The sequence below is a fragment of the Budorcas taxicolor genome, chromosome 1 (genome assembly GCF_023091745.1).
Source record: "Budorcas taxicolor isolate Tak-1 chromosome 1, Takin1.1, whole genome shotgun sequence".
Taxonomy (NCBI): Eukaryota; Metazoa; Chordata; class Mammalia; order Artiodactyla; family Bovidae; genus Budorcas; species Budorcas taxicolor.
The window spans coordinates 57,445,555-57,472,352 of record NC_068910.1 but is presented as its reverse complement, the minus strand read 5'-3'; the positions used below and the strand labels follow the sequence as shown (position 1 = coordinate 57,472,352).

General features: G+C 45.3%; 1 pseudogene; it reads left to right on the top strand.

The window, feature by feature from the left end:
* Positions 1-22,887: 22,887 nt before the first annotated feature.
* LOC128052001 (60S ribosomal protein L18-like) lies at positions 22,888-25,139 on the top strand (annotated as a pseudogene).
* The last annotated feature ends 1,659 nt before the right edge of the window (positions 25,140-26,798 follow it).

The window sequence follows — 26,798 nt, the reverse complement described above, 5'->3', positions numbered from 1 at the left end:
GTGACGTATGAGAGTTTTACAGGGATAGTATCACTCTTAAAATTGTATTTTAAGTAAATTTTTAGTGACGCATAGTATAAATATAGAAAAATGCTCAAGTGATACTGTATAGCCTTGTAAATTTTTATAAAATGAATACATTCAGGGTTAGCAGCACCCAAACCAAATCAGCAGCATCTTTTGTACTTTCTTAGTGCTCCTTCCAATGACTAACCCTCTGCCCAAGGACGGTCATTATTTTAACTAAACAACATTTGTTAGTTTAGCCTATTTCTCTAGGTAATTTAAGTGGAGTCATATAATATGTACTGTTTGGCATCTGGCGTCTTTTCTCAGTATTATGTTTGTGAGATTCATTCATCTCTTTGTATGTTGTTGTTATTACTTGTGCTTATTACTATATAGTTTTTCATCATATGAACACCACAATTTATGTATCCATTTTCCTGTGGCTGGAAATCTGTATTATTGAATATTTTCAGTTTTTTGTTATTACACGTAGAAAAACTATGCAGCTCTCCAATGCATCATTCAGAGCCCACGCGTACACACTTCTGTTGGGTGAATTCCTGAGAGTGAGGCTGCTGCAGCGTAAGACGTATGTGTGTTCAGCACTAACAGATGCTGACAGTCAATTTTCAAAAATGGTGCTGTCAGTTTGTATTCCACACGCAATGTATTGGAGCTCTTGTTCATGCTGTACACATTATAATCCACAAAACAGCTCTCTGACACAGTTACTATTTTATTTTTAGTTTAGATTTGAATAACTCTGAGTGTTAGATAAGATAAACGACCTGACGAAGATCATGTACCACTGATTTACTCCCAAGGCAGTCTGGCCTTAGAACTCGTATACTTACTAAATTTTGTTTTGTTTTGTTTTTATTGTCTCCTTTATTGTGGTGGACATTGGTTTATAACATTATACAAGTTTCATGTGTACAACTTTATATTTCTAATTCTGTATACAGTGTAGAGTCCTCATCACCAAAAATTTTGTTTCCAACCATACTCTGCCCCCAAACTCCTTCCCGTTATAACCGCTACTCTGTTCTTGATATTTACATGTTTGCTTTTATTTGACTTGGTTAGTTCATTTCTGGTGCTTTTGTTTGTTTTCTGGATTCCATGTGTGACTGAAATCATGCAATGCTTGTCTTTGTCTGACGTTTCATCTAGCATGACACTCTCCCATCCCATCCATGGTGTTGCAGACGGCAAGGTTTCATGTTTGCTATGGCTGTGTAGTATTCCATTGGGTGTGTGTGTGTGTATACCACATCTTTCCTGTCCATTTCTGTTGGTGGACACTTAGGTTGCTTCCACATCGTGTGTGTGTGTGTGTGCACGCACACTCAGGCTTATTTGTGTCCAACTCTTTGTGACCCCATGGGCTGTAGCCAACCAGGTTCCTCTGTCCATGAAATTTTCTAGGCAAGAATACTAGAGCAGGTTGCCATTTCCTACTCAAGGGGATCTTCCTGACCCAGGGATTGAACCTGTGACTCCAGTATTTCCTGCATTAGCAGGTGGATTCTTTACCACTAGTGCCACATAGGAAGTCCAACTGGCTCTTGTGAATAATGTTGCTATGAACATAGGGGTATGCATATCTTTTTCAACCAGTATTGTAGGATTCTTCAGATAAATAACCAGAAGTGGAATAGCTGGAACGTACAGCATTTCTACTTTTAATTTATTGAGAAATCTTCACATCCTTTTCAAAGGTGGCTGCACCAACTTACATTACCACCAACAGTGCACAAGGGTGCCCTTTGCTCCACATCCTCTCTAATAAGTATTTCTTGCCTTTATGATAATAGCCATTCTAACAGGCATGGTGGTATCTTATTTTGGTTTTGATTTGCATTTTCTTGATGATTAGTGATACTGAGCATCTTTTCATGTGACTGTTGGCCATTGTATGTCTTCTTTGGGAAAACATCTGTTTGGTTTCTGTGCTTATTTTTTAAATTGGGTTATTGTTGTCATTGTGTTGTATGAGTTCTTTATGTATTTTGAATATTATCCTTTTATCAAGTATATGATTTGAAAATATAGTCTCCCACTCAGTAGGTTGTCTTTTTGTTTGGTTGACTTTCTTTGCTTTGCAGAAGTATTTTAGTTTGATATAGTCCAGCTCATTTATTTCTGCTCTTGTTTCCCTTGCCTGGGGAGGTCCAGAAAGGTATTGCTGAGATCGATGTCAAAGAATGTACTGCCTATGTTTTCTTTCAGGAATTTTATGGTTTCAGGTCTTGAACGTAAGACTTTATGTTCAAGCCTTTAATCCACTTTGAGTTGGTTTTTGCTGTATGGTGTGAGCCAGTGGTCTGGTCTCATTTTTTGCGTGCGGGTGTCCAGTGTTCTGAACACCATTTATTAAAGAAACCATCATTTCTCCATTATGTATTCTTTGCTCTTTTGTTGTAAATTAATTGTCCATATATGTGTGGGCTTATTTCTGGGTTCTAGTTGTGTTCCATTGATCCACGTGTCTTTCTACCAATTCCATGCTGTTTTGGTTACTTTATAGTTTTGTAATGTATTTTGAAATCAGGAGAGGTGAAACCTTCAGCTTTGTTATTCTTTGTCAAGATTGCTTTGGCTATTCACGGTCTTCTTGGGTTCCATATAAATTTTAGAATTTTTTGTTCTAATTCTGTGGAAAAGATCCTTTATACTTTGATAGGGCTTGCATTGAATCTATAGATTCTTTTAGGCAACATGGACCTTTTAACAATGTTAATTCTTCCAGTCCATGAGCACAGAGTATCTTTCCGCTTATTTGTGTTTTCTTCACTTGTTTCAGCATCTTTTCATTTTCCGTGTACAGGTCTCTTACCCCCTTGGTTACATTTATTCTTAGATTTTGTGTGTGTGTGATTATAAATGGGATTGTTCTCTTAATTTCTCTTTCTGTTAGCTCATTGTTAGCCTATAGAAATGCAACAGAATTTTGTAAGTTGATTTAGTATCCTGTAAGTTTATTGTATTCGTTTATCATTTCTAGTAGTTTTTTGTGGGTCTTTAGTGTTTTATATTCATAAAATTGATAAAATTATGTTATTTACAAACAGTGACAGACTTACTTCTTCCTTTCCAATTTGTATGCCTTTTATTTCTTTTTACAGCCTAATTGCTGAACTCATACGTTGTTACTAGATTAGCTTATTTTATTGAAGTATAGTAGCTCAGTGGTAAAGAGACCGTCTGCCAGTGCAAGAGATGTGGGTTTGATCTGGGTTGGGAAGATCCCCTGGGGAAGGAAATGGCAACCCACTCCAGTATTCTTGCCTGGGAAATCCCATGGACAGAAGAGCCTGGTGGGTTACAGTCCTTGGGGTCGCAAAGAGTCAGATATGACTTAGCGGCTAAACTACAACAGTAGTTGATTTACAAAACTGTGTTAGTTTCAGTGCACAGTAAAGTGATTCAGTTATATACATATATATGTACACGCATATGTACATTCTTTTTAATATTCTTTTCCATTATGTTTTATCACAGAGTACTGACGGTAGTTCCCTGTGCTATACAGTGAGATCTTTCTGTTTAATCTATCCTATGTGTAATAATTTGCATCTGCTAACCCTGAACTCCCAGTCCTTCCCTGCCTGCCCCTATTTCCCTCTGGCCACCACGAATCTGTTCTCTATGTCTGTGCAGAGCTTGGATCCTTTTAACCATTGTCCTTTCTCCTCTTCAAGGTTAAGGATGTCATCGTATTCAGATGGTCTTCCACTTTGAAACTTTCAGAGTTTATTAGGTAAAGCTTAATGCCTGCCCACTTCATGCCAGCTTCTACTCTGGCCGACGGGTGGCACTAATAGCAAGGTTAAGACTGTGGGCTTTTTAAAAAATGACTTGCGTACAGCTTCCTGGGCTTCCCCAGTGGCTCAGACAGTGCAGAATGTGCCCGCTATGTAGGAGACCTGGGTTCAGTCCCTGGGTGGGCAAGATCCCCTGGAGAAGGGCCTGGCTACCCACTCCAGTATTCTTGCCTGGAGAATTCTATGGACAGAGGAGCCTGGCGGGCTACAGTCCACGGGGTCACAAAGTCAGACACAACTGAGCAGATGTGGCAGCTGTTTAGAACGAATCCCTTTATAATGATCTGAGCTGGTCTGGGAGCTCGCCATCTTTCTCTTCCACCTCACCTGGTTGGACACCCCCTGACCCCGTCCATCCTATTCAAAAATGATTCCCGTATACGCATCCCCTTCTGTTCTCACCTTTCTCTGTGTTCTTGTTATCCTCTCTTTCCATCTCTCTTGTAGCCTAATCTCTAATCACTGGTGGTGATTTATGTATCTACCTTGCCCTGCAGTGTTCTGAACTCCTCAGGGCTGGGACTGGGTCATTCTTACTCTGTGTCCTGGAGTCTGACTCAGTACCTGGCCCTGAGAAGGTGCTTCTGGTTTTTCAGTTTGTTTGTTTGGAAGTATTAGATGATATTAAACAAGGAAGTAAGGATAGATGGTAATGCGTATTGTAGGGGGTTAGTTTTTGAGCCAGTTGAGCTACAAAGGTAAGATTGAAATGTAGTAAAACATTTTATTGAGGTCTGTTACCAAGTCTGTGTTAAAGATTGTAGTAAAACCTATATTAAGATAGATGTGAATAAATGATTAATAAGTAAATATATATTTTAAAACTTTTATGTTATATTTGAGTATAGCTGATTCATAATGTTATGATAGTTTCATGTGGATAGCAAAGGGACTCAGCCATACATATACATGTATCCATTCTCCCCCAAACTCCCCTAAATTAGAAATGTGCTTGTGTTTGAGAAGTGAATGGAGCTTTCCTGGCAGAAACCAGGCAATTCAAAATGACCATGCTTTCCTGTGGTCATATCAGCTCAAAGGACCTCTGATCTGCCCAGTCTGCTCTGAATGGTGGGGCATTGTGCCCTCACCTGTGGGAGAACAGGGCTAGTCTTACAGATCTCTGGCCCAAAGTGTGGCCCGTTGGTGCTTTCTAGCACTCTTTTTCTGTACGATAGGAGATGATCCAAGCTACAAGGTCACTTCCTTTTTCTAGCGTAGTTACCACAGAAGTTTTGGTAGCAGACTGAAGGCATGACTGAAGGCATGTCAGTTTACCCTGGTTCAAGTTGAATTGTTGATTGTTGATCATTAAAGATTGGGAATGGGGTAGGTCAGCGTGAGATCAGGCAGAGACAACATGGACAATGTGAAATACTGTGGACAATGAGAAATAGATTGTTGTGGGCTAGGGTTTTTATTTTAATCACATCATTTTATATACTTAGAAGTAAAAACATTAAATATAATAACATTTAAAAAATGCCATTTCCCCTGACCTGGTCTTCCTCCTTCCATATGGTTATGACTTTTCAAGGTTAATGTTGATACTCTCTGTCACCTGGTGGGTCACTGGTTTTGCTTAGGAGCCAGACTGGTGGACTGCCTCTCAGGATTCCCACTTCCTATATCTGGGATTTGGGGTTGAGGTTAGTAACTTAACTACTCAGAGCCTCAGATTTCTCAACATCTATTTCTGCTTTATTGACTATGCCAAAGCCTTTGACTGTGTGGATCACAATAAACTGTGGAAAATTCTGAAAGAGATGGGAATACCAGACCACCTAGCCTGGCTCTTGAGAAATCTGTATGCAGGTCAGGAAGCAACAGTTAGAACTGGACATGGAACAACAGACTGGTTCCAAATAGGAAAAGGAGTACATCAAGGCTGTATACTGTCACCCTGATTATTTAACTTACATGCAGAGTACATCATGAGAAACGCTGGACTGGAAGAAACACAAGCTGGAATCAAGATTGCCAGGAGAAATATCAGTAACCTCAGATATGCAGATGACACCACCCTTATGGCAGAAAGTGAAGAGGAACTAAAAAGCCTCTTGATGCAAGTGAAAGAGGAGAGTGAAAGAGTTGGCTTAAAGCTCGACATTCAGAAAATGAAAATCATGGCACCCGGTCCCATCACTCCATGGGAAATAGATGGAGAAACAGTGGAAACAGTGTCAGACTTTATTTTTTTGGCCTCCAAAATCACTGCAGGTGGTGATTGCAGCCATGAAATTAAAAGATGCTTACTTCTTGGAAGAAAAGTTATGACCAACCTAGATAGCATATTCAAAAGTAGAGAGATTACTTTGCTGACTAAGGTCCATCTAGTCAAGGCTATGGCTTTTCCAGTGGTCATGTATGGATGTGAGAGTTGGACTGTGAAGAAGGCTGAGCACCGAAGAATTGATGCTTTTGAACTGTGGTGTTGGAGAAGACTCTTGAGAGTCCCTAGGACTGCAAGGAGATCCAACCAGTCCATTCTGAAGGAGATCAGTCTTGGGTGTTCTTTGGAAGGAATGATGCTAAAGCTGAAACTCCAGTACTTTGGCCACCTCATGAGAAGAGTTGACTCATTGGAAAAGACTCTGATGCTGGGAGGGATTGGGGGCAGGAGGAGAAGGGGACGACCGAGGATGAGATGGCTGGATGGCATCACTGACTCGATGGACGTGAGTCTGAGTGAACTCCGGGAGTTGGTGATGGACAGGGAGGCCTGGCGTGCTGCGATTCTTGGGGTCGCAAAGAGTCGGACACGACTGAGAGACTGAGCTGAACTGAACTGAAAGTGGATGTAATAAAAGTACCTTCCTCTGATGGTTGTGATGGGGTATAAATGAGTTCATACATATAAAAGCCTTAGAACAGTGGCAGCCCATATTAAGTGTGCTTGGTAAATATTGACATTTTTTAAAAATCATACTGGATGTAGCTATTTTGTAATGCATTGCTATAGTAACTATGAAGAAATTAACTTCTCTGTTCCATGCTGTGGTAGCTTTTATCACTAAGGTGAAAAATGGCTAAATATAAATGAACATATCTAAAGTATTTTTTCTACCAATCTTACTAGATATTTTCTGTGCTGTCTCTGTAATAGACTCCTATACTCCTGATGTGTCATATGATTTCTTATGTTTGTTTTGTATCTTAAAGTTTACAAGTTATTTTAATGTAAAATCTCATTTGAATGAGATATTCTTGCAAGATCCATAGGGCCTGGTTCATATTCATCCTTACATTATTTAAGAGATGAGAAAGCCATGTCTTAAGAGGATTTCCAAGATCTTGAGGCTACTGGGACCACATCCTCCTTGTTAAGTTCCTTGAGTTTGTGGACATTCGGTAAACTGCAACTAGACACATATGTGTCAATTAATAAAATGTGTGTAGATAGAGTAACTTCTATCTAACCACAGAGATTAGGCATTAAAATTCACATCCCAGGACATCACACTTGAAATAAGGGTAGGCAATAGCAAATCCAAATGAGTTTATGAAAGCTTATAAAATTTTATGTTCAGTACACTTGGGTAATATTAGTGAGCGTTTACATATTTTTAGTGGGTAGCCAGGTCAAGCCTCTGTTCTCAATAGTTGTGACAAGTAGCTTGTTTATTTTTGCAGATATTGTTCATAACCCAAGATTTGTTTTCTCCTGTATGTGCTTCACCATCTAAATGTTCAGTGCCTTTTTGGTTTGTGACTCAGAATTATTGATTTCTGCCTTTCTGGGGCCCACATCTGTCAGCCCCCGTAGACACCTTTGTGATTTCTTCGTTTGTTCAGACATGGCCAGAATTCAGTAGAAGGTTCCATTTCACTTCCCTCTCTCTTCCTATAAGAACCCCTTTCCTTTTTTGTTATTCCTTTTGCTTCCTATTATCATCCCCAAGCCCTGGGACATCTTTATTAATTTACCTTTGAAAGACTGACTTAGCATATTTTAGAACTAAAACCTTCTCTGTTTCAGAATAAAAGTCTGAGTGCTATGATTTTGTGTAAGATTTCCTTCAATTCAGTTAAACAAATAGGCATCCAGTTTCTATCTATGCTCTCGTAGGTCCTCAGGAAAATTCCCATTGAGGGTCCGGACCTTCATGATTGATCTAGATTGATTCTGATTCCGTGCCCATCTCATGGGAAGCCTGTGGAAGGAATAAAGTGTAGCTACTGCGTCTTGTTCTCAGTTGAGGTCCCCTCAAGATTTCCGTGTTTCCCCTCTTCACCCAAAGCTGCACACCTGTACTACCACAAGCCTCTTGAGAGAGCTGTGTTTTCATATGAAAAGCACTTTCTAGTTCTTTAGCTATATTCTTGTAAGAATGTTGGGGAGAAATCTGTCCTGTCATATTTTCAATTGATTGAAGTCAAGTTGTAGTTTCAGCTATCCTGGGCCCATGGGTTCTGACCAATGGAAAGTGATGAAACATCAGAACCTCTTTCCCCCTCCTCTAAGATCTAGTGTGGCTTGAACTCAGGCCCTGTTCTCCAGCTGCAGCGAGTGTGGAGAGCTCCCAGATCTCATTCTCTATGCCAACTGCTTGCTGCCCAGGGTCGTGATCCATCCCAGCATCCAGTGACTTACCCTCTAGAGCTCAAGTGCCTGGCCCCCTTGCCTCAATTCAGGACAGTCTCTAAGAGGCATTCAGGCCTCCACCTCCCCTGGGTATCAGAGGTACATCAGGGGTCAGCCCCTCCCTCTGTCTCATCTTGTTCCTTCCCGTCCCTCCAGGCTGGATCCCGAGAGCACCCACGGTAAGCCTGCACAGACATCTCAGAGTCTGCTTCCCAGGGAACCCAACCTCTCTCCCTCTGTCTCATCTTGTTGCTTCCTGTCCCTCCAGGCGGGATCCCGAGAGCACCCCCGTAAGCCTGCACAGACATCTCAGAGTCTGTTTCCCAGGGAACCCAACCTCAGACAAATAGTCTGCTCATCTGTGCAGTGGGCTGGCTGAAAATTGAGGCAAAATTCCTCAGCACTCATCTGCATTACCAACAAGCCATACTGGCCCAGGGCTGTGCTGAATCTTAAAATCCCACACCTGGCAGTGAGTTGAGGCTGTGCTCACGACCGCAGGGTTGCTTAGCCTGGACCTGCATAAGGAGTCCTGGCAGGATGCGGTTCTTTCACTGATAGCTCTTAGTGAAAATTCCTTTTTGTTATGCTCAAAGAAAATGAAGACTGTTTTGGCCCACAGAGACCCTAAATTGGCAGTCTTGAAACACTGTCCTCCGTGTTGGGAGGTAGGGATATATCAGTGAGCATGCAAAGTACAACCAGGTCCTGAAGGCAGAGGAGGAGTCCAGACACGCTGTGCGTGGGGTGGCTGCACTGTCCTGTGGGGACACACAGAGAGGAGAGGCTTTAGAGATGTCTGGAGAAGGAAATGGCAACCCACTCCAGTGTTCTTGCCTGGAGAATCCCAGGGATGGCAGAGCCTGGTGGGCTGCCGTCTATGGGGTCGCACAAAGTCGGACACGACTGAAGTGACTTAGCAGCAGCCGCAGCAGCAGCAGCCCTGTGAATGCTGAGACCCAGGGCTTAGACTGGTAAGGGAACCATCATAAAAGGCAGTGTGGGGACTTGCAGGGAAGGTAGAGGTCTCAAGAAGGGGCTTGGAGAAGAGAGGGGGCCCTGGTGGGTTTGTGTAAATGTCTCTGGTTCTGACTTGAACACAGGCTGTGAGGCGGGTGAGGTGAGAGCAAGTGCCAGGAAGGTGAAGCAGGTTGGAGAAACTGACCTGTGCCCTCAGAGAAGTGGAGGGCACCAGTGGGCTTTAGGGAGAAAGTCATGTGACTGCATTTGCTCACTTTGTGGGTTGAATATCTGTAAATTGAATGATGAGTACTTATCATGTAGATTGGGCTTCCCAGGTGGCGCTAGTGGTAAAGAACCTGCCTGCCAATGCAGGAGACATGAGAGATGCAGGTCTGATCCCTGGGTTGGGAAGATCCCCTGGAGGAGGGCATGGCAACCCTCTCCAGTATTCTTGCCTGGAGAATCCCACGGACAGAGGATCCTGGTGGGCTACAGTCCGTGGAGTCGTAAAGAGTCAGACACGACTGAAGTGACTTAGCATGTATGCACGCTTCATGTAGGTTAGCGTAGTTGTTGACTGATTAACAGAGGAAGTCTGTGCCTCCAGAGTCACCGGAACGAGGGGTTATTCTCCTCCAGTGTGCCCTGGCTGTGGGAGGCCTGACTTTAAAGACACAAGTGGATTATGAGAATTCCAGGGTTGGGGCGCGGAGACCACGGAGCTGAAGTGGGTGTGTGTTCACTGCATCTTTGCGCGCCTCTCTCTGTTCTAACTCTGTATGTCCGTTTCTTTACGTGATCTCTCACTGTGTCTCTTTGTGTCTCTGGGCAAAGCTGGTACCGAAAGCCTGTGTGTTAAAGAGGTTCCCCTGCAGCCACATTCCCTCAGCCCCCTCAGAGCCGTAGCATAGCCCATCTGGGTCACCTGCCACTCCTGGAGTGACTGAGGTGAGTGACTGTGAGCTCCCCATCTTCATGGGAAGTTGTTCCCGTCATAGATTATTTTAGGGACTGAATAGAAAGCATCATTTTTTAATTGTTATTTTATTCATGTCTAAGGTTCCTTAATTAAAAAGTAATTATATTTTCCTCTAACTAAATATTTGATCTTAAATCCAGCTGAGGTGCTGACATCAATTCTGAACAGAAAGGTTTCCCCAAACTGAAATCTGTGTGGATGCCCTAATCCAAACCCTTCACTGAGTCACTGTTTTTCTGCAGAAACTCATTCCCTTCCAGATTGCTAAATTGTGGGGGAGGAAGTGAAGGCAGCTATTGATCTGTTAAGAACAAATGAGAGAAAATGACCAGAACAAATAAACTTTAAAGAACAAAATCAAAGAAATCATTTGTCCCCAGCAAAACTCCCACTCTCTCAGGTTTATTTGAGAAAATAATAAAAGAAAAGAACATTGACTGATGGTAAGGTTTGGGGTTTGTTTTCGGATGAAGATATTACTGGAGCTACTGCTTCTTTCCTGATGTTTGCCGTGTGTTTGTTCCATCTCCATTCTATCTGGAGCAAGACGTTGCTTTACTGGGCAGTTTGGCGTGCCTGATTGATGTTGCTAAGGAGGGGGCCTCTCCTGGTCACTCTGCCCCTCTCCTGCGCTTGGAAGTGTCTCTAATCCCTCTAATGATTTTGTTCACAGCCTGTGAGCACATCTGCACTGATAGGAGGATTCTGGCTGAGGACATGGAATAGAGTCTTAGCTGGAACGTTTGAGAGCTATTTGAACAGACTGACTCTTAGCTGGGAGATTCTACTACGTGAGATTTCACAGTCATTAAATGAAATTTATGTTACATTTTTGTATAAATGAGCAGCACCCAGCATAATGAGTCTTTGGAAGGGGTGTTGGGGGAGAAGAGACCTAGGAGAGGTGGCCGGGCCCCCAGTGTCGGGTGCTGTGGCTGGTGGACCTCAGAGGAGCCCCGGCATCCTCAGCAAAGGTTACATTTGGCGGCCGCAGGTGTCCTCGCCACAATGTAACATTCTGCATCCAGGCATCTGGGACTGCCTTTCACAAAATGCTCTCTCTTAACAGTTCAGTTTCCCTTCTAAACTTACCATTAAAGAAGAAAGCACATGCATACGATTGGTGCTTCTTTTTGAATGCAGGCTGTTGGTGTGCTTGGCTGATTTCAGCTGCACAGGAGTTCTGTTTATTCACCTCTGCCAATTTGGTAAGGAACACTCTTTAATACCTAAGAATTTTTCCTGGATACTAACTAGTCTTGATCTCTACCACCACTAGCCTGTTATAAGTCACTGCAGTTTCTTGCCAGGACTATATGGTAACCTCCTAAACTAGTGGTTGCAGGCTTTGATGGAGGACTTGTTAAAACACAGATTGCTGGGCTCCATCGCAGAGTTCCTGGCTTAGTAAGCCTGAATGTGCTAAGTTCCCAGGTGATGCTGGTGGCACTGGTCCTCAGACCTCACGTTGGGAACCTGTATCCTAAACAGTCTCTTTACCATATCCGGGAGGATGCTGGAGTGGTCTCTTAAAAACTGAGTTAGATGGTGTCACTCCCCTCTTGGTACCCCAGGTTCTCCCCAGACTGGGGTCCCTGCACATTCGGGCTCACAAGGCTGCCGGATGTGGGAGCCTGGCCGTCCCAGCCCCACCCATGCGCCCCTCCCCATCCTGCCGTCTCACCTGCCTCCTTCGGTGCCTGACCACACTTCCCACTCTCTCTGCCTCCGGCTCACACGGCCTCTGCTCGCTCCCCTGGGACCCTTCCTCTTTCTCTTCTGTCCTCACCAGTTAGTACCTGTACATCCTTTTGTTTTCAACAACATTGTCACTTCTTCAGAGAAGCCCTGCCTGACTGCACAGGGGTTGTGTTCTTGCTTATTCTCTTGCAGAGATTTTTTTTTTTCCCTTTATAGTCTTTAGCAGAATATTTTGTGATATTCATTTGTGTTTCTCCTTTTTGAATAACTGTTACCTTCTCTTTTTGTTTTATTTTAAATTTACATTTTAATTGAAGGATAATTTCATTACAGAATGTTACCTTCTCTTGGTGTGTAAAGTCCATGAAGTAAAGGGCTCTATCTGTTTTGGTATATGCTGAGTCCCTGATACACAGCAGCGCCTGGCACAGGATAGTCACTTGGTAAACATTTGTTAGATGGATCAGTGGAGGGATGAATGAGTGAAGGAGGTTTTAGAATGCTTGGGGCTTGCTGGGAAAGCTTAGGAGAGCAGGAAAAAGAGTACCTCCCATGTAGCATTTTTCTAAGGCCTTGTAAACTGATTTACCTGTCAGTGAACATATTCAAAGTCCATTTTTGAAATTTGTGCTGAGGAGCCAATCAGCACCCCCACCCACTTAACTGCTTGCTCAGATAAGTTCAAAATATGTGTCTATTAAAACTCCCTTCTCAGGCATTTTGATTCTGGAATTAATAAAACCATGTCTGTGACATGGGGAGCTGAGCCATACATCCTTGTGTTATAGGTCTTCATCCGCAGTAAAAGGCTTCCCAGCTGACGCTAGTGGTGAAGAACCCACCTGCCAGGGCAGGAGACATGAGACAAGGGTTCAATCCCTGGGTCAGGAAAATCCCCTGGAGGAGGGCATGGCAATGAACTCCAGTATTCTTGCCTCTAGAATCTCATGGACTGAGGAGTCTGGCAGGCTATGGTCCACAGGGTTGCAAAGACTCGGACATGACTGAAGCAACTTAGCACACATTCACAGTAAAGCCAGAGTTTTGAGAATCATGTATTTGGCTCAAAATACCAGGATCCCTTTAGAGATAATTTTGTGGGATGTTAGATGCCTTCCTTTTCGTTTAGCATGATATGTGGGGAAGACAGGAAGCATGGAACCTGAGAAGCCTGTGGGTCTCCCGGAGCTGAACCTGGGTGAGGAAGTTAGGATTTGGCTTTATGTTTATGCCTCCAAATCATCACTCCAAGGCATTCTTTGGCTCTCCCAACAAAGGGTGACCAGGTTAACGCTGGACGATCTTTAGAGTGCTGCTGCAGTTATTCAGTGGAACAGTGCGGTAGGGTTTAGGGCGACACAGTGAGCCCTGGGAGGTGCAGGATGGCAGGCTCTTTTAGAACCATGTGTATGCACGTGTACACACATAGGTGTGTGCACCTGTGTGTGCACACATGCACGTGCGTGAGAGCCTCGAGCGTGTGTATGTATAGGTGCTGTGCACACAGGTACATGAGTGTGAATGTCTATACATCTGTGTGTATCTAGGTGGTTATCTTTCTGTTTTGGGGTGCAGCATCACTCATCATGCCAATATTTCATCACCAGTTTCCGTAATTAGCAGTGTTTATTATTACTGATTTTTTAAAAACCTTTCCAGCAACAGTTTCAAGTGGTGACTGGAGAAGGGGCGCAGAGAGAGTAGTGGAGAAAACTCATCCAGCACAGTTGTGGGCAGGGGTGCCATGAGACGGGAAGAGAGACTCGGAGGCAAGGACCAAAAAGTGAGCAAAGAACTAATTTAAACACTAAGCCTTGGGACTTGCCTGGAGGTCTAGTGGTTAAGACTTTGTTTCCAGTGCAGGGGTTGTGGGTTTGATCCCTGGTTGGGGAGCTAAGATTCCACATGCCTTGCAGCGAAAAAACCGAGACAAAAAAACAGAAGCAATATTGTAACAAGTTCAATAAAAACCTTAAAAATGGTCCACATAAAGAAAAAAATAAACACTAGACCTTTATGAAATGGGCCTAGTTGAGGGTGGCTCCAATTCATTCTCCAGGTGTTTTCTGACTTCTTTCATTCATGCAGAGCTCACACCTTTCTAGGCCTCCCCTGGCCCTCCACAGGACTGGACCCCCATCACTACCAAATTGGCGCAACCCCACCATCCTCCCAGCAGGTGCCACGTTATTACCTGTTTGACCCATAGGAACAGAGTCTCACTTTTAGCACTCGTGCATTTGCACGTACACACACACTTAAGTTATTTTCATGATTAGTTTCTTGAGCCCCCTGGGACATGTCTCCAGGAGGATGGAGACGCAGGAGGACTGTGGAAGTGGAGCATTCCTCCCCCGCCTTTTCTAGAGAAGTTTTCACTTGAGAATAAAATTTTAATTAGAGATCCACACTTCCAGGTAAGCTTTTGTTCCCCATTTGTCATTAATTTATAGGGGGAAGGAAAAAAAAATCAATATTCTGCAGTCCTTCTTTCATCCCAAGGAGGTTGAAAGATTTTAGCTGCAAAATGAAGAGATCAGAAGAAAAACAGCTTTGTGAAAAAACACCCCCATCTTTACGGTCTCATTTGGAAGAACAGACCCCTCCTGCAAGATTTCTGATCTCCCCTCCAAAGGTGATCACTGTTAATGGGCAGCCACGAGGTTGAGAAGCAAGAAGAAGGTTCAAAGAGAAAAGTTCAGACTGCAGTCGTCTGTTCTCTGCAGTCTGGGGGGAAGGAGATCCCAGCTGCCAATGAGGATAATTTGCAAACAATCCATCAGACTTTCTGCTGACCATAAATGCCTTTGCCCATCAGACAGCATTGCTACCTGTTGTAATCCAGGCAGCTGGGGGAGGGGGCAAACAGGCCTGCCGTCCCTGGGCTGACTATAAGGGAACCCTCTAGGGGTGCACCTGACTGCTCTGTGTGTGATGATGTAGTCTTAGCACCTTTCCACCAATTGTGGCTTGAGGAACATGTTTAAAAATTTCTGTTGTTGGAATGCTTGAGCATCAGCCTGAAGTGCCTTTGTTTTGTTCAACAACTGCCACCAATTTGCTCTCTCAAAACCCATTTTCTTATTTCTAATGAAACAATCCCACTTAAGGTTTTTACAGGTCTTGAAATGTCAATGTCCTGTTTAAGTTGTATTTATTCATCTCACCCATCCTTCCTCCTTCTCAACATTCAGCACTCTACAGAGCAGTTGAACACCCACCATCCCGACTGCCAATACTGCTCGGCCCCCAGGAACAGGCTGTCTCCTGTCTCCTGCCCAGTGTCACCAACAAAGGATGAGATGCCTGCATCCGATGCCAGGAGGGTTTGTGGGCTGGGCCCCGAGGATCAGGTGCTGCTCTGGAGCCGGGAGGATTGAGCGGCAGAAGCACTTAGGGAAAACAAGAGACTAATTGAATTGTAAAGCCCTCCTCTCAGCAAGGGTGCAACAGTTTATATAGGAAGGTGTTACTTGGAGTAGCGCTGAGCATCCATTGTCTTGCTTCTCTTCGTAGTTGGGGGCTCAGTGGGCTCCTGGTGGTAGCTCATCACTGCTCATCCGCAGGACGCCAGGTGTGCACAACAGCAAGTTCACTTGTCTTCGGTAGTTTGCTGACTTTCAGTTATATAAAAACCATGACTTTACACACATTTGAAAACTTTATGAAGTAGTCTTCAAGGTCAGAGAACAGAGTATATTATACTTAACGATGTATTAGCTTTATATCTCACTTTAAGATATTAAACCTAGGGCATATATTCCTCTCTCTGAAAATGTTAGGGTTAGACCTTTAATGTAACTCTCGGGTTTTACAAGCTGCCTGTTAAAACCCAGCTTCCTTCCTCTTCCTTGACCTGTTTGTCTTTCACGGTGAAAGGACAGCTGTGTCTCTGAAACTTTGTCAGCTTTCTATGAAGGAGGGACTGGAAAATGATGGCTACGATTTTTCCAGCTTTAAGCATCTGGTCTTTCCCCATGGAGTTCAAGGCATGTTCTGCATTAAAGAAAAAAAGGAATTTGATTCCTTCAGTGTTCTGTTTTCACTAAGATTGTGTGCTGGTGGGATTGTGTGCTGACAGATTTGGAGATTGTTCCTGTGAATTTAACTCATCTTCTTTTCCCAGCTTAGATGCAAGCTACATGGTTAGGCAAAAATAGGCATTTACCTAATCATTTAAGGATCATTTCTGTCTTTAACAATAGCAGTGACAACAATGGTATTAACTTACTAGGGGGTATATTAACCTTATAATTTTCAGTGTGTATGTGTCTATGTGTGTGTACATGTGCTTGTGCGTATTTCACTACTGTGGCTTCTGATATTTTCATAGATTTAGTTGCAAGATGAAGGCTTTTCACTTCTGTGTACTTTGATAGTCTATTAACAAACATAAGCCCAGATATTAATTTACATCTGGGCTATGCATTTCAGAACATTTAAAATTTTGTTTTCTTTCATGGAAATGAAAATATAACTGTTAGTCTTCAGAGTATATTTATGCTGTAATGGTTTATTTTTCATCCTAGCAAATAAGTGGCTGACTTCCTGGGGAAGGCATGCTTTGGTGATTAGCATGTTTGACCTGTCATTTTTCAGAAGTCTTTGGGGGCATTGCATTTGTTGTTCCTGATGGTGGGTTTGGGGTCTGTGTCCATCCACAGGGAGCTTCCCTGATAGTGCAGTTGGTAAAGAATCTGCCCACAATGCAGGAGACCTGGTTTGATTCCTGGGTCAGGAAGATTCACTGCAGAAGGGATAGGCTACCCCCTCCAGGATTCTTGGACTTCCCCTGTGGCTCAGCTGGTAAAGAATCCACCTGCAATTCGGGAGACCTGGGTTTGATGCCTGGGTTGGGAAGATCCCTTGGAGAAGGGAAAGGCTACCCACTCCAGTATTCTGGCCTGGAGAATTCCATGGACTGTATAGTCCATGGGATTGCAAAAAGTCAGACACGACTGAGTGACTCACTTTCACTTCCATCACAGAATGAAAGACAGTAGAGATGAGAACATCAGGCGTGGAGCTGGGACACTAGACTCCAGCCCCACGGGAATCTTCCTGAGCCTCCCGTCCTCTGCCTGCAGCAATTGTGTGTGTGGTTCTCCCAGGCTCCAGGGTTGCTGTAAGGGACATACTGCGTAACAGATGCAGAAGGGCTATAAAAGCCAACTGCGCATGTGTGTGCTAAGTTGCATCAGTCATGTCCGACTCTTTGCAATGTTATGGACTGTAGCCCACCATGCTCCTCTGCCCATGGGGTTCTCTAGACATGAACACTGGAGTGGGTTGCCATTCCCTTTTCCAGGGGATCTTCCAGAATCAGGAATCAAAACCATGCCTCTTATGTCTCCTGCATTGGCAGGCGGTTCTTTACTGCTAGCACCACCTGGGAAGTCCTTGAAAGCCACTCAGTGGAGCAAAGAAAAGGCAGCAAAAGTAAATGATACTGTGTAGCTCAGCGTAAGCAATTGATGGCCTGAGGGTAAACCAGCTCTCTACTTGCTTTTGTAAATAAAGTTTTGTCAGATGACAGCTGCATTCAATTATTTATGGATGGTCCATGGCTGCTGCTGCTGCTGCTAAGTCACGTCAGTCGTGTCCGACTCTGTGTGACCCCATAGACGGCAGCCCACCAGGCTCCCCTGTCCCTGGGATTCTCCCGGCAAGAACACTGGCGTGGGATGCCATTGCCTTCTCCAGTGCATGAAAGTGCAAAGTCAAAGTGAAGTCGCTCAGTCATGTCCGACTCTGTGCGACCCCATGGCCTGCAGCCCCCCAGGCTTCCCCGTCCCCGGGATTCTCCCGGCTAGAGTGCTGGAGTGGGGTTGCCAGTGCCCCCTGCGGATCCATGGCTGCTTCCATGCGAAGGCAGAGCTGACTGTTTGCCACAAAGACCACATGGCCTATAAAGCATAAAATTGTGAACTCTTTCCAGGAAAGTTTGCCAGTCCTTGTTACAGAGCATGCACTGCTTGGTTGGAACTCTCATATACGAGGAGGATGTACACATCCAGTGTGAAGTTTTAGGAGGAACTGTAGTTTATCTGCAGTTGTTGAGGGATGAATTCTTTCATGAAGAACGGCAGCTAATAAAGAAGTAATGACAGAATTAGAAAATCCCCATTTTGACAGTTCCTGTGAAACTACCAACCCAGAGAAGGATCATGAATGGATATTAAAGTCTTTATGGAAAGTGTTGGTGGGGAAGAGTATACTCATGCATCGTGAAAACATGATACCACAAATTACTTGCTAATTTTAAAAAGAAACATACAGTGTTCATAAGGGAGAGATACTGTGATAACTTCTTATCCGTGTAGTCAGATTTATCAGTAAAAGTGAGACAGGTGGGTGTGGGGTGCCTCATAAGATGGTGCCAGGCTTTGGAAAACTGCCATCTATGAAACCTTGTTGGAGATGCACAAGGTAAAATTAATTATGACATAGATGTGACTTCCAGTTTACAGGAAATACTGAGAATACAGGAACAAGAATGACACAAAGAGTAAGCAACCAGATGAATCTAAAAACCAGCAACATGGCGAGATTCTTCTGGATTATTAGAGATAGGACAACCATATTTAACGTGGAAACCTTGACTGAGTTTGGTGTGAACAAGGAGACCTATAAAAGATGTTAGGAGCAGGTTGGGGCAGTTTGAATCTAGGCTGGACATTGGATATTATGGGAGAATTGTTGCTAGTTGGTAATGTGATCATGACATGATCACATGATGTATGCTAATGTGTTTTGAATTACTTTCAAATGCTTGGGATAAGCACACACACAAACACATACATAAAACATGGCAATAGGTTAATAATTCAAATCTAGGTGACAGGGCAGTGGGAGTTCATTGTAGTCTTCTTTTAATTTTTCTGCCTCAGTCATGTCCGACTGTTTGCAACCCCATGGACTTGATCCTGCCAAGCTCCTCTGTCGGTGGGATTCTCTAGGCAAGAACATTGGAGTGGGTTGCCATGCCCTCCTCCAGGGGATCTTCCCAACCCAGGGATCGAACCCCCATCTTCTGCGTTGCAGGCAGGTTCTTTATTGCTGAGCCACCAGGGAAGCCCTCGTTTCTATGTTTGAGCACTTTCAAAACAAAAACATGGAAAGCAAGCCCAACAAGCCATTCCTGTTCACGTCCTGGATGGAGTGCAGAGACCAGGGAATTGGTGTCTGGAGGAGGAACAGCCTGGCTTGTGGACATTGGTTGATGATGCTGTGCTGTGTGTGCTCTGGTGCCTCTGCCCAGCCCCTCAGGAGAAAGAATTAGAAAATTCTCTTGTCATGATTTTTTTCCTTCAAATAAATGTTCATTCCTCCTGGTGATTCATCCGGCCAAGGAGCCCCATCAAGCCATCTCCCTCCTTTATTAAATTTCATCTGACTCATTGTCAGCCATCATTCTAGCCTGTCCAGATCTTTAGAACTTTGGCTCACTCATTCAGTCTGTGAGTTATCTTTTCCAGTTTTGTGACGTCTGAATGGCCCCGAGCTCACCTTCCGTGTTTCATCTGAGTAGGTGATACAGGCAGGCCATGGGAAGCCTCCTGGAGCGTGCGTGCCTCCAGGCTGCAGGGGGCCTACTTCTCAGTCTCCTCTGGGCCCCAGGATTCAGCCAACGACACGCACACCCTGCCACGCCTTCCCCAGAACCCCGCGTGCGTGTCACACCCTCTGGGCTTCAGCTTTTCCTCCAGCTACTGCTGCTGTGACCTCCTCAGTGTGGACTCTCCTGGCTCCACCCGGGTGGCCCCCCAACTGTGCCTGGCCTATCCCATGACCTCCTTGTTGACACAGAGGCAGGGGCTGCCCTGAGGACCACGTGTTCAGCCTGGGATCCTGGGCGCGCCCTGCCCTGTGGGAATAGCTTTGCGCAGAGGGAGACTGAAGCCTGAAGATGTGTTTTTGCTCCGTGCCCGGGCGCGCTCTGAGTGGCACTGATCTGGTGGCACCTGGTGGCTGCTGTGCTGGCTCTGCCTCCTTCCCGCCACATTCCCTGGGGCTCTCACTCCCAGGTCTCTCTGAACCATGCAAATTCCCGGAAATTCAGGCAAAAACAGGCTCCACTGTCATCTCCCTTCAGGGTGTCCCCAAGAATGTGCTGAAGGGAGCACCCGTCTCCTAGACCCCCAGGAGGCTCTGTTCTGAGTCATCCACATAGCACCCCTTCCCTGTGCACCATGCACGTCAAGGACACACGGTATGCAGGCCACCAACAGTTTTAACATTTAAATTAATTTTGCCATTAATTATATGAGGTGAAGATTTTTTCAAAAAACAGTATTGTGGTGATATTTTTCCATCTTGAACAACGAAAGTACTTCTTCTAAGTCATGATTCTTCTAGCTCATGACTGTATGTGTACAAATGCTATTTCAACCTTCTTCTTGCTTCTGCCATTGGCTTTTTCACTTTTTAAAAATCTGTCCTTTTATTCTTTTTTTTTTCGCTGTCATTCTAAATATTTCTACAAGTCACAGAGTGTAATTGATGGACTTATATGTCGTTGGTCATAAATTATTTTAAGGCATCATTGTTTTTAACAGCATTTAATTTAATTTTTAATTAACTGTTTCACTCTGACAGTTTACTGTTTTAACCTCTCTGTGCCTCAGTTTATGCATCTGCATAATTAGCACAGTAACAGTAGTGCTTTCCTCATAAGATCATTGTTGAGATTGAGTGAATTAAAATATATAAAGCAATTAGGAAAGTACTTGGCAATTAGTGAGCTCAATAAATATGAATTGATATGATTATGAATTATTATTAAATTTATTAGGACCACTACTACCACTAGACTACTTTTCCAGAGGTGGTTTTCCTTTTAGCAAGCTCCATACAGCACACTTACAAATATGATGGGAGCGGGTACAGTGTCCAGGGCAGCTACATGAGCATAAAATTATAGCCCCAAACACAAGCTACTTATGTCAGTCTTCATTCAAAGCATATATACACAGGCTGCAACTGGTACTAACAGATTTTTGATCTGTTTTTTTGGGTCGGAGGTAATTGGAAGCATGTTACTGAGTGGAGGTGTTGCTGCTGTTCCTGACTGAACAGCTGGGATGATGGTGGGCCCCTTCTGTGACGAGGAAGGCCGAGTGAGGGCCGGATAGACTGCGGGGAGGAGGACGGCGCCTGGCCCAGAGACCACCAGTCAGCCACACGGGATGGTTGGGAAGGCCCTGGTCAGGCGCTTCCGTTGAAGGAACGGGAAAGACAGTGTCTCCCCTGTCTCCAGCCCCTCGAAACGGGAGAGTGTAGGGGCCCAGTAGGGGTCTGTGCTTTCTGAGATGAATATTGGTGGAAGTGGGTATTGCGGTGCAATTTGAAAACCATCAAGTTCCTAGTTAGGCGGATGGGCTTCCCTGGTGCTCAGATGGTAAAGTATCTGCCTGCAATGCAGGCGACCTGGATTCAGCCTCTGGGTTGGGAAGATCCCCTGAAGGAGGAAATGGCAACTCACTCCAGTCTTCTTGCCTGGGGGATCCTGTGGACAGAGGAGCCTGGCCAGCTGTGGTCCCTGGGGTCACAAGAGTCGGACACGACTGAGCGACTAATACTTTCACTTTCTAATTAGGCAGAAGTTCATTTTAATATTTATCAAGGCCTATTAAAGATCTCCCTAATTGAGGAAGGCTTCTTTCATTAAGAAGATGGGGGAAAATCTAATTGGTTTTTTCTCTGAACACTCTGGTTCACTCTGAGCTCCCTCATAGTTATTAAACTGATCTTTTAAAACTTTCCAAGAGCACCTTTGCAAGTTGTTCCCCACACGTGCCTACCTGTTTTTCTATTTGAAGCACAGAGGCAGATGAACTAGATCATCTCTGAAGGTATAAGATTATACACTTTTTCTAGAAATTGCTCTCAGAGCCCCATTTAGTTAAGGCAGCCGCTCTTAAGAGGGGCTCAGAAGGGCTACAACATCTAAGGGGTGGCAAAGCTCTGAGCTGTGTTCTGTACACTTGCCCTTGTGGGTGAAAGCTGGAATGCCAAGGTCATGTGGGCCCAGAGCCTGTGTCTCCCATCACAGCCCAGGCAGAGAAGTCCTCAACCATGTGAACCAGCGGAGCTGCTCCAGCACCTTATCTTTCTGTGAAATTTTTAATCTTGAAGGAAGTTTTGTCTCGTGCTTTTTTCCCTTTTTTAAATTGTACATCATATTAGCTTCTGCGGAAATGCCCTGGGAGGACTGCCTGCAGATGTGTTTTGCTGGTCAGAGCAGGGGTTTTGTTTCCTTTCGCTCTGCCTGGGATGGTTTCACAGTGGTTATGCTAAAGCCCCTTGGTGCGAGAGCCTGCCAAGTCTGTAAAGGTGTCATCATTTACTCTCTTAATATTCTCCAGCAGTGGCGCTTGTGCTGCTTGCTTGAAACAAAGGCATTGAACTCGAGCCCCGGTGAGCTCTCTGCGGGGCACCTGTAGCAGGCAGCACTTGCTAACTACAGTTTCAGCTTCTCCTTGACTGTTCAGGTCACATGTTCGCTTTTTGCCAAATATCAACAGTTCCTGTCAGATGAGACAGGTCACCTTTTGGGCTGACCAGAGGAAACTCGTTGAACTCATCAGACGAGAAAGCAAGGGAAGAGAGCACTTTGGACGATTAAAATAAATCACAAGATCTGGGTTCAAGTCCCTGAAGGCAGGAGAACAGGAGATGATCTGAAGTTGGGCAGCCCTGCTGGGAGGTGACAGATACGCTTATTCCACCACACTGTTGAGCTGGGAATGTGAGGCCTGCTTAAAAAAAAAAAAGACTGAGGGCAAGCTGTTTCTGGACCTGGCTAAGTAGGAGGCACCATCATGGGAGTTGACATCCGCCACAGCAAGGAGTGGAAGGTTTGAGGCAAGAAGCCTAAGGCTGTTGGTCAAGCTGTGCAGGTTTCTGGTCAGACAAACCAACTACACCTTCAGTCAAGTTGTTCTGAAGAGATTGTTCAGGAGTGGCACCAACTGGCTGCCTCCGCCCTTTCCCGGATGATGCTGAAGATGAAGATTCCTGCAGGGGAAGGCAAAACAGCTGCAGTTGTGGGGATGGTAACCAATGATGCGCATGTGTCCAGAAAATGAAAGTGTTAGTTGCTCAGTCCTGTCTGACTCTTTGTGACCCCAGAGTAGCCCACCAGGCTTCTCTGTCCATGGAATTTTCCAGGTAAGCATACTGGAGTGGGTTGCCATTTCCTTCTCCAGGAAATCTTCCCAATCAGGTATTGAACCTGAGTCTCCTGCATTGAAAGCAGATTCTTTATCGTCTGGGCCACCAGGGAGGCCAAGTGTGTGTCCAGGAGGAGCCCGAATTGAAGGTGTGCGCCCTGTGAGTGAGCAACTGCACCCAGAGTTGCATCCTCAGGGCTGGGGGCAAGGTCCTCACCTTCGACCAGCTGTCTCCGGGCTTCCCCAAGGACTTTGGCACTGTCCTTTCTGGTCCTCTTGAAGGCTGAGAGGTGTACAGGCATTTTGTACATGAACCCCGAAGAGCCACACCAAATACTGTGTAAGCTCCGAGGGCCAGCAGTTCAAGTTCACCAGATGCCTAGGAGCCAGCTGGGGCTACAAAACTAACCCTAGGTTCTACCTTGCTATGAAAAAGATTTTGGATGCTAAAAAAAAAAAAAAAAAAAGACAGGGCAAACTTGATTTTGGGGAAACCCATGGGTTACTTGAGCTTCCCAGGTGGCACTTGTGGTAAAGAACCCTCCTGCCAATGCACGAGATGGAGATGTAAAAGACATGGGTTCGATCCCTGAGTTGGGAAGACTCCCTGGAAAAGGGAATGGCAACCACTCCTGTATTCTTGCCTGGAGAATCCCATGGAATTCTCCAGGAAGAGGAGCCTGGCAGGCTACAGTCCATGGGGTCGCCCAGAGTCGGACACGACTGAAGGGACTTGGCACACAGGCCCAGGTTACTATTTCCCTGGAGGTGGAGACGGTCTCCAGGGAAGATGGAGCTGATAGACCTCATGCAGGCGGCCTGGCTCACCTTCAATCCTGAATCGTCTTCACTCATTTTCTCTTTCCACCCATCCCCAAGACTGCCTCACATTTTTTTGTTTTTATTTTTGACTTTTTGATGTGGACCATTTTTAAAGTCTTTTTTGAATTTGTTACAATATTGTTTCTGTTTTATGTTTTGGTTTTCTGACCACAAGGCATGTGGGATCTTATTTCCCTGCAAGGATTGAACCCGCATCCCCTGCATTGGAAGGCAAAGTCTTAAGCACTGGACCACCAGGAAAGTCCCCCCAATTGCTTTCTTTTTTTTTTTTTTTAAAGAAATAAATGCTGACTTCTACTTTTAGTGTCTGGACACTTGTGTGCATTTTAGATGAAGGGAAACAGTGTGACTGGATTTTTATACTGTCTCTACCCTAGTGTAGATCTTTCTACATTTCCGGTTCCTCACTTGCAAAATGGAGTGATGATTTCCACCCAACTGTCAGAATTAAATATGCGTAGGAGGCATGGCACCCTGAAGGATACTGGGGCTTTGGAGGAAAAGCGGACCTGTTTGCGTCCTGCTTTTCTCTTAGCTGTGTGACTCAGGGCAAATGGTTTTACTTCTCTGGGCCTGAGTGGCCCCAGATGTATAACTGAGGGAGTGCCTTTGTTTCGGGATGGTTGTAGATGGCGTGGAGAATCTTGAGCACAGTGCATGGCGCCCCAAACGCGCTCAGTGCGCGGTAGCTGCTCTCATTCAGGACATTTTTATATCAATGCATATCCTGACTCTCAAACTTAACCATATTTCAAAATTCAGTATGTGTTGGCCTGGCCTTACACTTGTCTAGACAAGGGGAAGCTGTCAGCACTTCATCATACCCTGGCCTCTTAGAGACAGTTCAGGGCGTTGGCCCTGATGGCGGCATTGCGGAGGGCCTGGGAGCCAGAGCCACGGGGCTGGCCTTGCCGGCAAGACCCAGCGAGCCCCAGGCCCTCTGCTTCAGGGGTGGGGGTCTTGCTCGAACTCGGTGTCCCGTGGCTGCCCGTTCTCAGGGCAAGATGTTAATCCAGTGGGGTCCCAGGATCAGGAATTCCAAAGCCAAAGTCAGCTGAGTGTGTCTTGGGTGTTACTCTAGTCCTTTCCACATGTGAGAAGGTAGTTATGGATGGTCCGTAGTCATTGAGGTCCTGGGGTGTCCTGTCATGGAGACAAGAGATAGGGGTGCACTGGTGACCCCTGGACTGGACCCAGGTGGGCTCTGAGAGCAGGATGGTGATCATTATTGCATAAAACAGAAAGTAGACAGAAATTTCAGGAATTGAAAGGAGCATATCTTGAGAGCAGAGACAGACACGAATATTCACTCCAGGGGCCCTACCTACTGCCTGTCCTAGGGTGAGCATCACCTTAGAACATTTCATTAAGTTCCCAGCAGATGCCCAGTGCTATGCCTGGCACTGTGTGCACATTACCCTCAATCCCTCCAAGCCCCGCAGAGTCCGTGGTTGAACTTTAGTGTTGTAGGTGGAAAAACTGAAGCTCGGGAGCTTGGCTGCATGATGGCCATGGAACTAGGGGAAGAGCTTTGTTTAAACCCAGCTTTCTCTGAGGCCAAGTCCAAGCTTTCTGCACTCTTGAAGTGCTATGTATTGCCTTCTCGGGGAGAAAGGAAAGGCGCTGCTTCAAAGGGTGCTTTGGAAACCATCTCTCTGCAGGGCTGATATGGGGATGGGCACTGATGGGTTTTGCCTGGGAAGAAGTAACCCTGAAGTAAACCCTCTTGCTTGAGAACCACAAGGAGAGGAAAGAGGATGGAGAGATGCTAATATTCACTAAGTGGTAAGGCATGGGGACCACTCGCCCTAACCATCCTGGCCTTAAGTCTGAGGCAGGCTCTTGGAGGCCGCAGATGTGGCTGCTGTTAGCAATTATTATTGTTTATTATTTTTTTCACTGTTTTTAATTTTTTATTTATTTTTCTTGCCTGTGCTGGGTCTTCGCTGCTGCACATGCGTCTGCAGTTGCAGCGCGTTAGGGCTGCTCTCTCGCTGCGGCGCACAGGCTGGTCTCTCTGACTGCAGAGCACGGGCTCACTAGCTGGGGCACATGGACTCAGCTGCGCTGGGGCACGTGGACTCTTCCTGGACCAGGGATCGAACCCATGCCCCCTGCCCTGGCAGCGGATTCTCAGCCACTGAGCCACCAGGGAAGTCCTGCTGTTAGCGTCTAGATGCTGGATTGTGGGGAGGTTCCAGAAAGTTCCCAAAGATAGACCACAGACGGTCAGGTTGGGGGCCATGAAGAGAGAGATTCAGGATTATAGCCATTTTCCAACTAGGTTAGAAGGTTTGTTTTGCTTTGAAGTATTCAGACATTAAAGAATCTGCCTGTAGTGCGGGAGACCCAGGTTCGATTCCTGGGTCAGGATGATCCCCTGGAGAAGGTAATGGCAGTTCACTTCAGTTTTCTTGCCAGGAGAACCCCATGAACAGTGGAGTCTGGTGGGCTGCTATTCATAGGGTCACAAAGAGTCGGACATGACTGAATGGCTAACACTTTCACTTTCACATTCTGGTGTCTACTGGCTCGGGGCGATTGTCGATTACCTGAATATCAGCCTTGTTGGGGGCGGGGGGTAACGCAGATCTGAGACCTCCGAGGCCTCCTGATTTCCTGGATGGGGAGCCGCACACCTACCCCTATGACCGACAGCCTTGTTTGGTTTTAGTGAAAGGAGCAGGAATATGAGTGGTTCTGCAGGGAGAATCTTT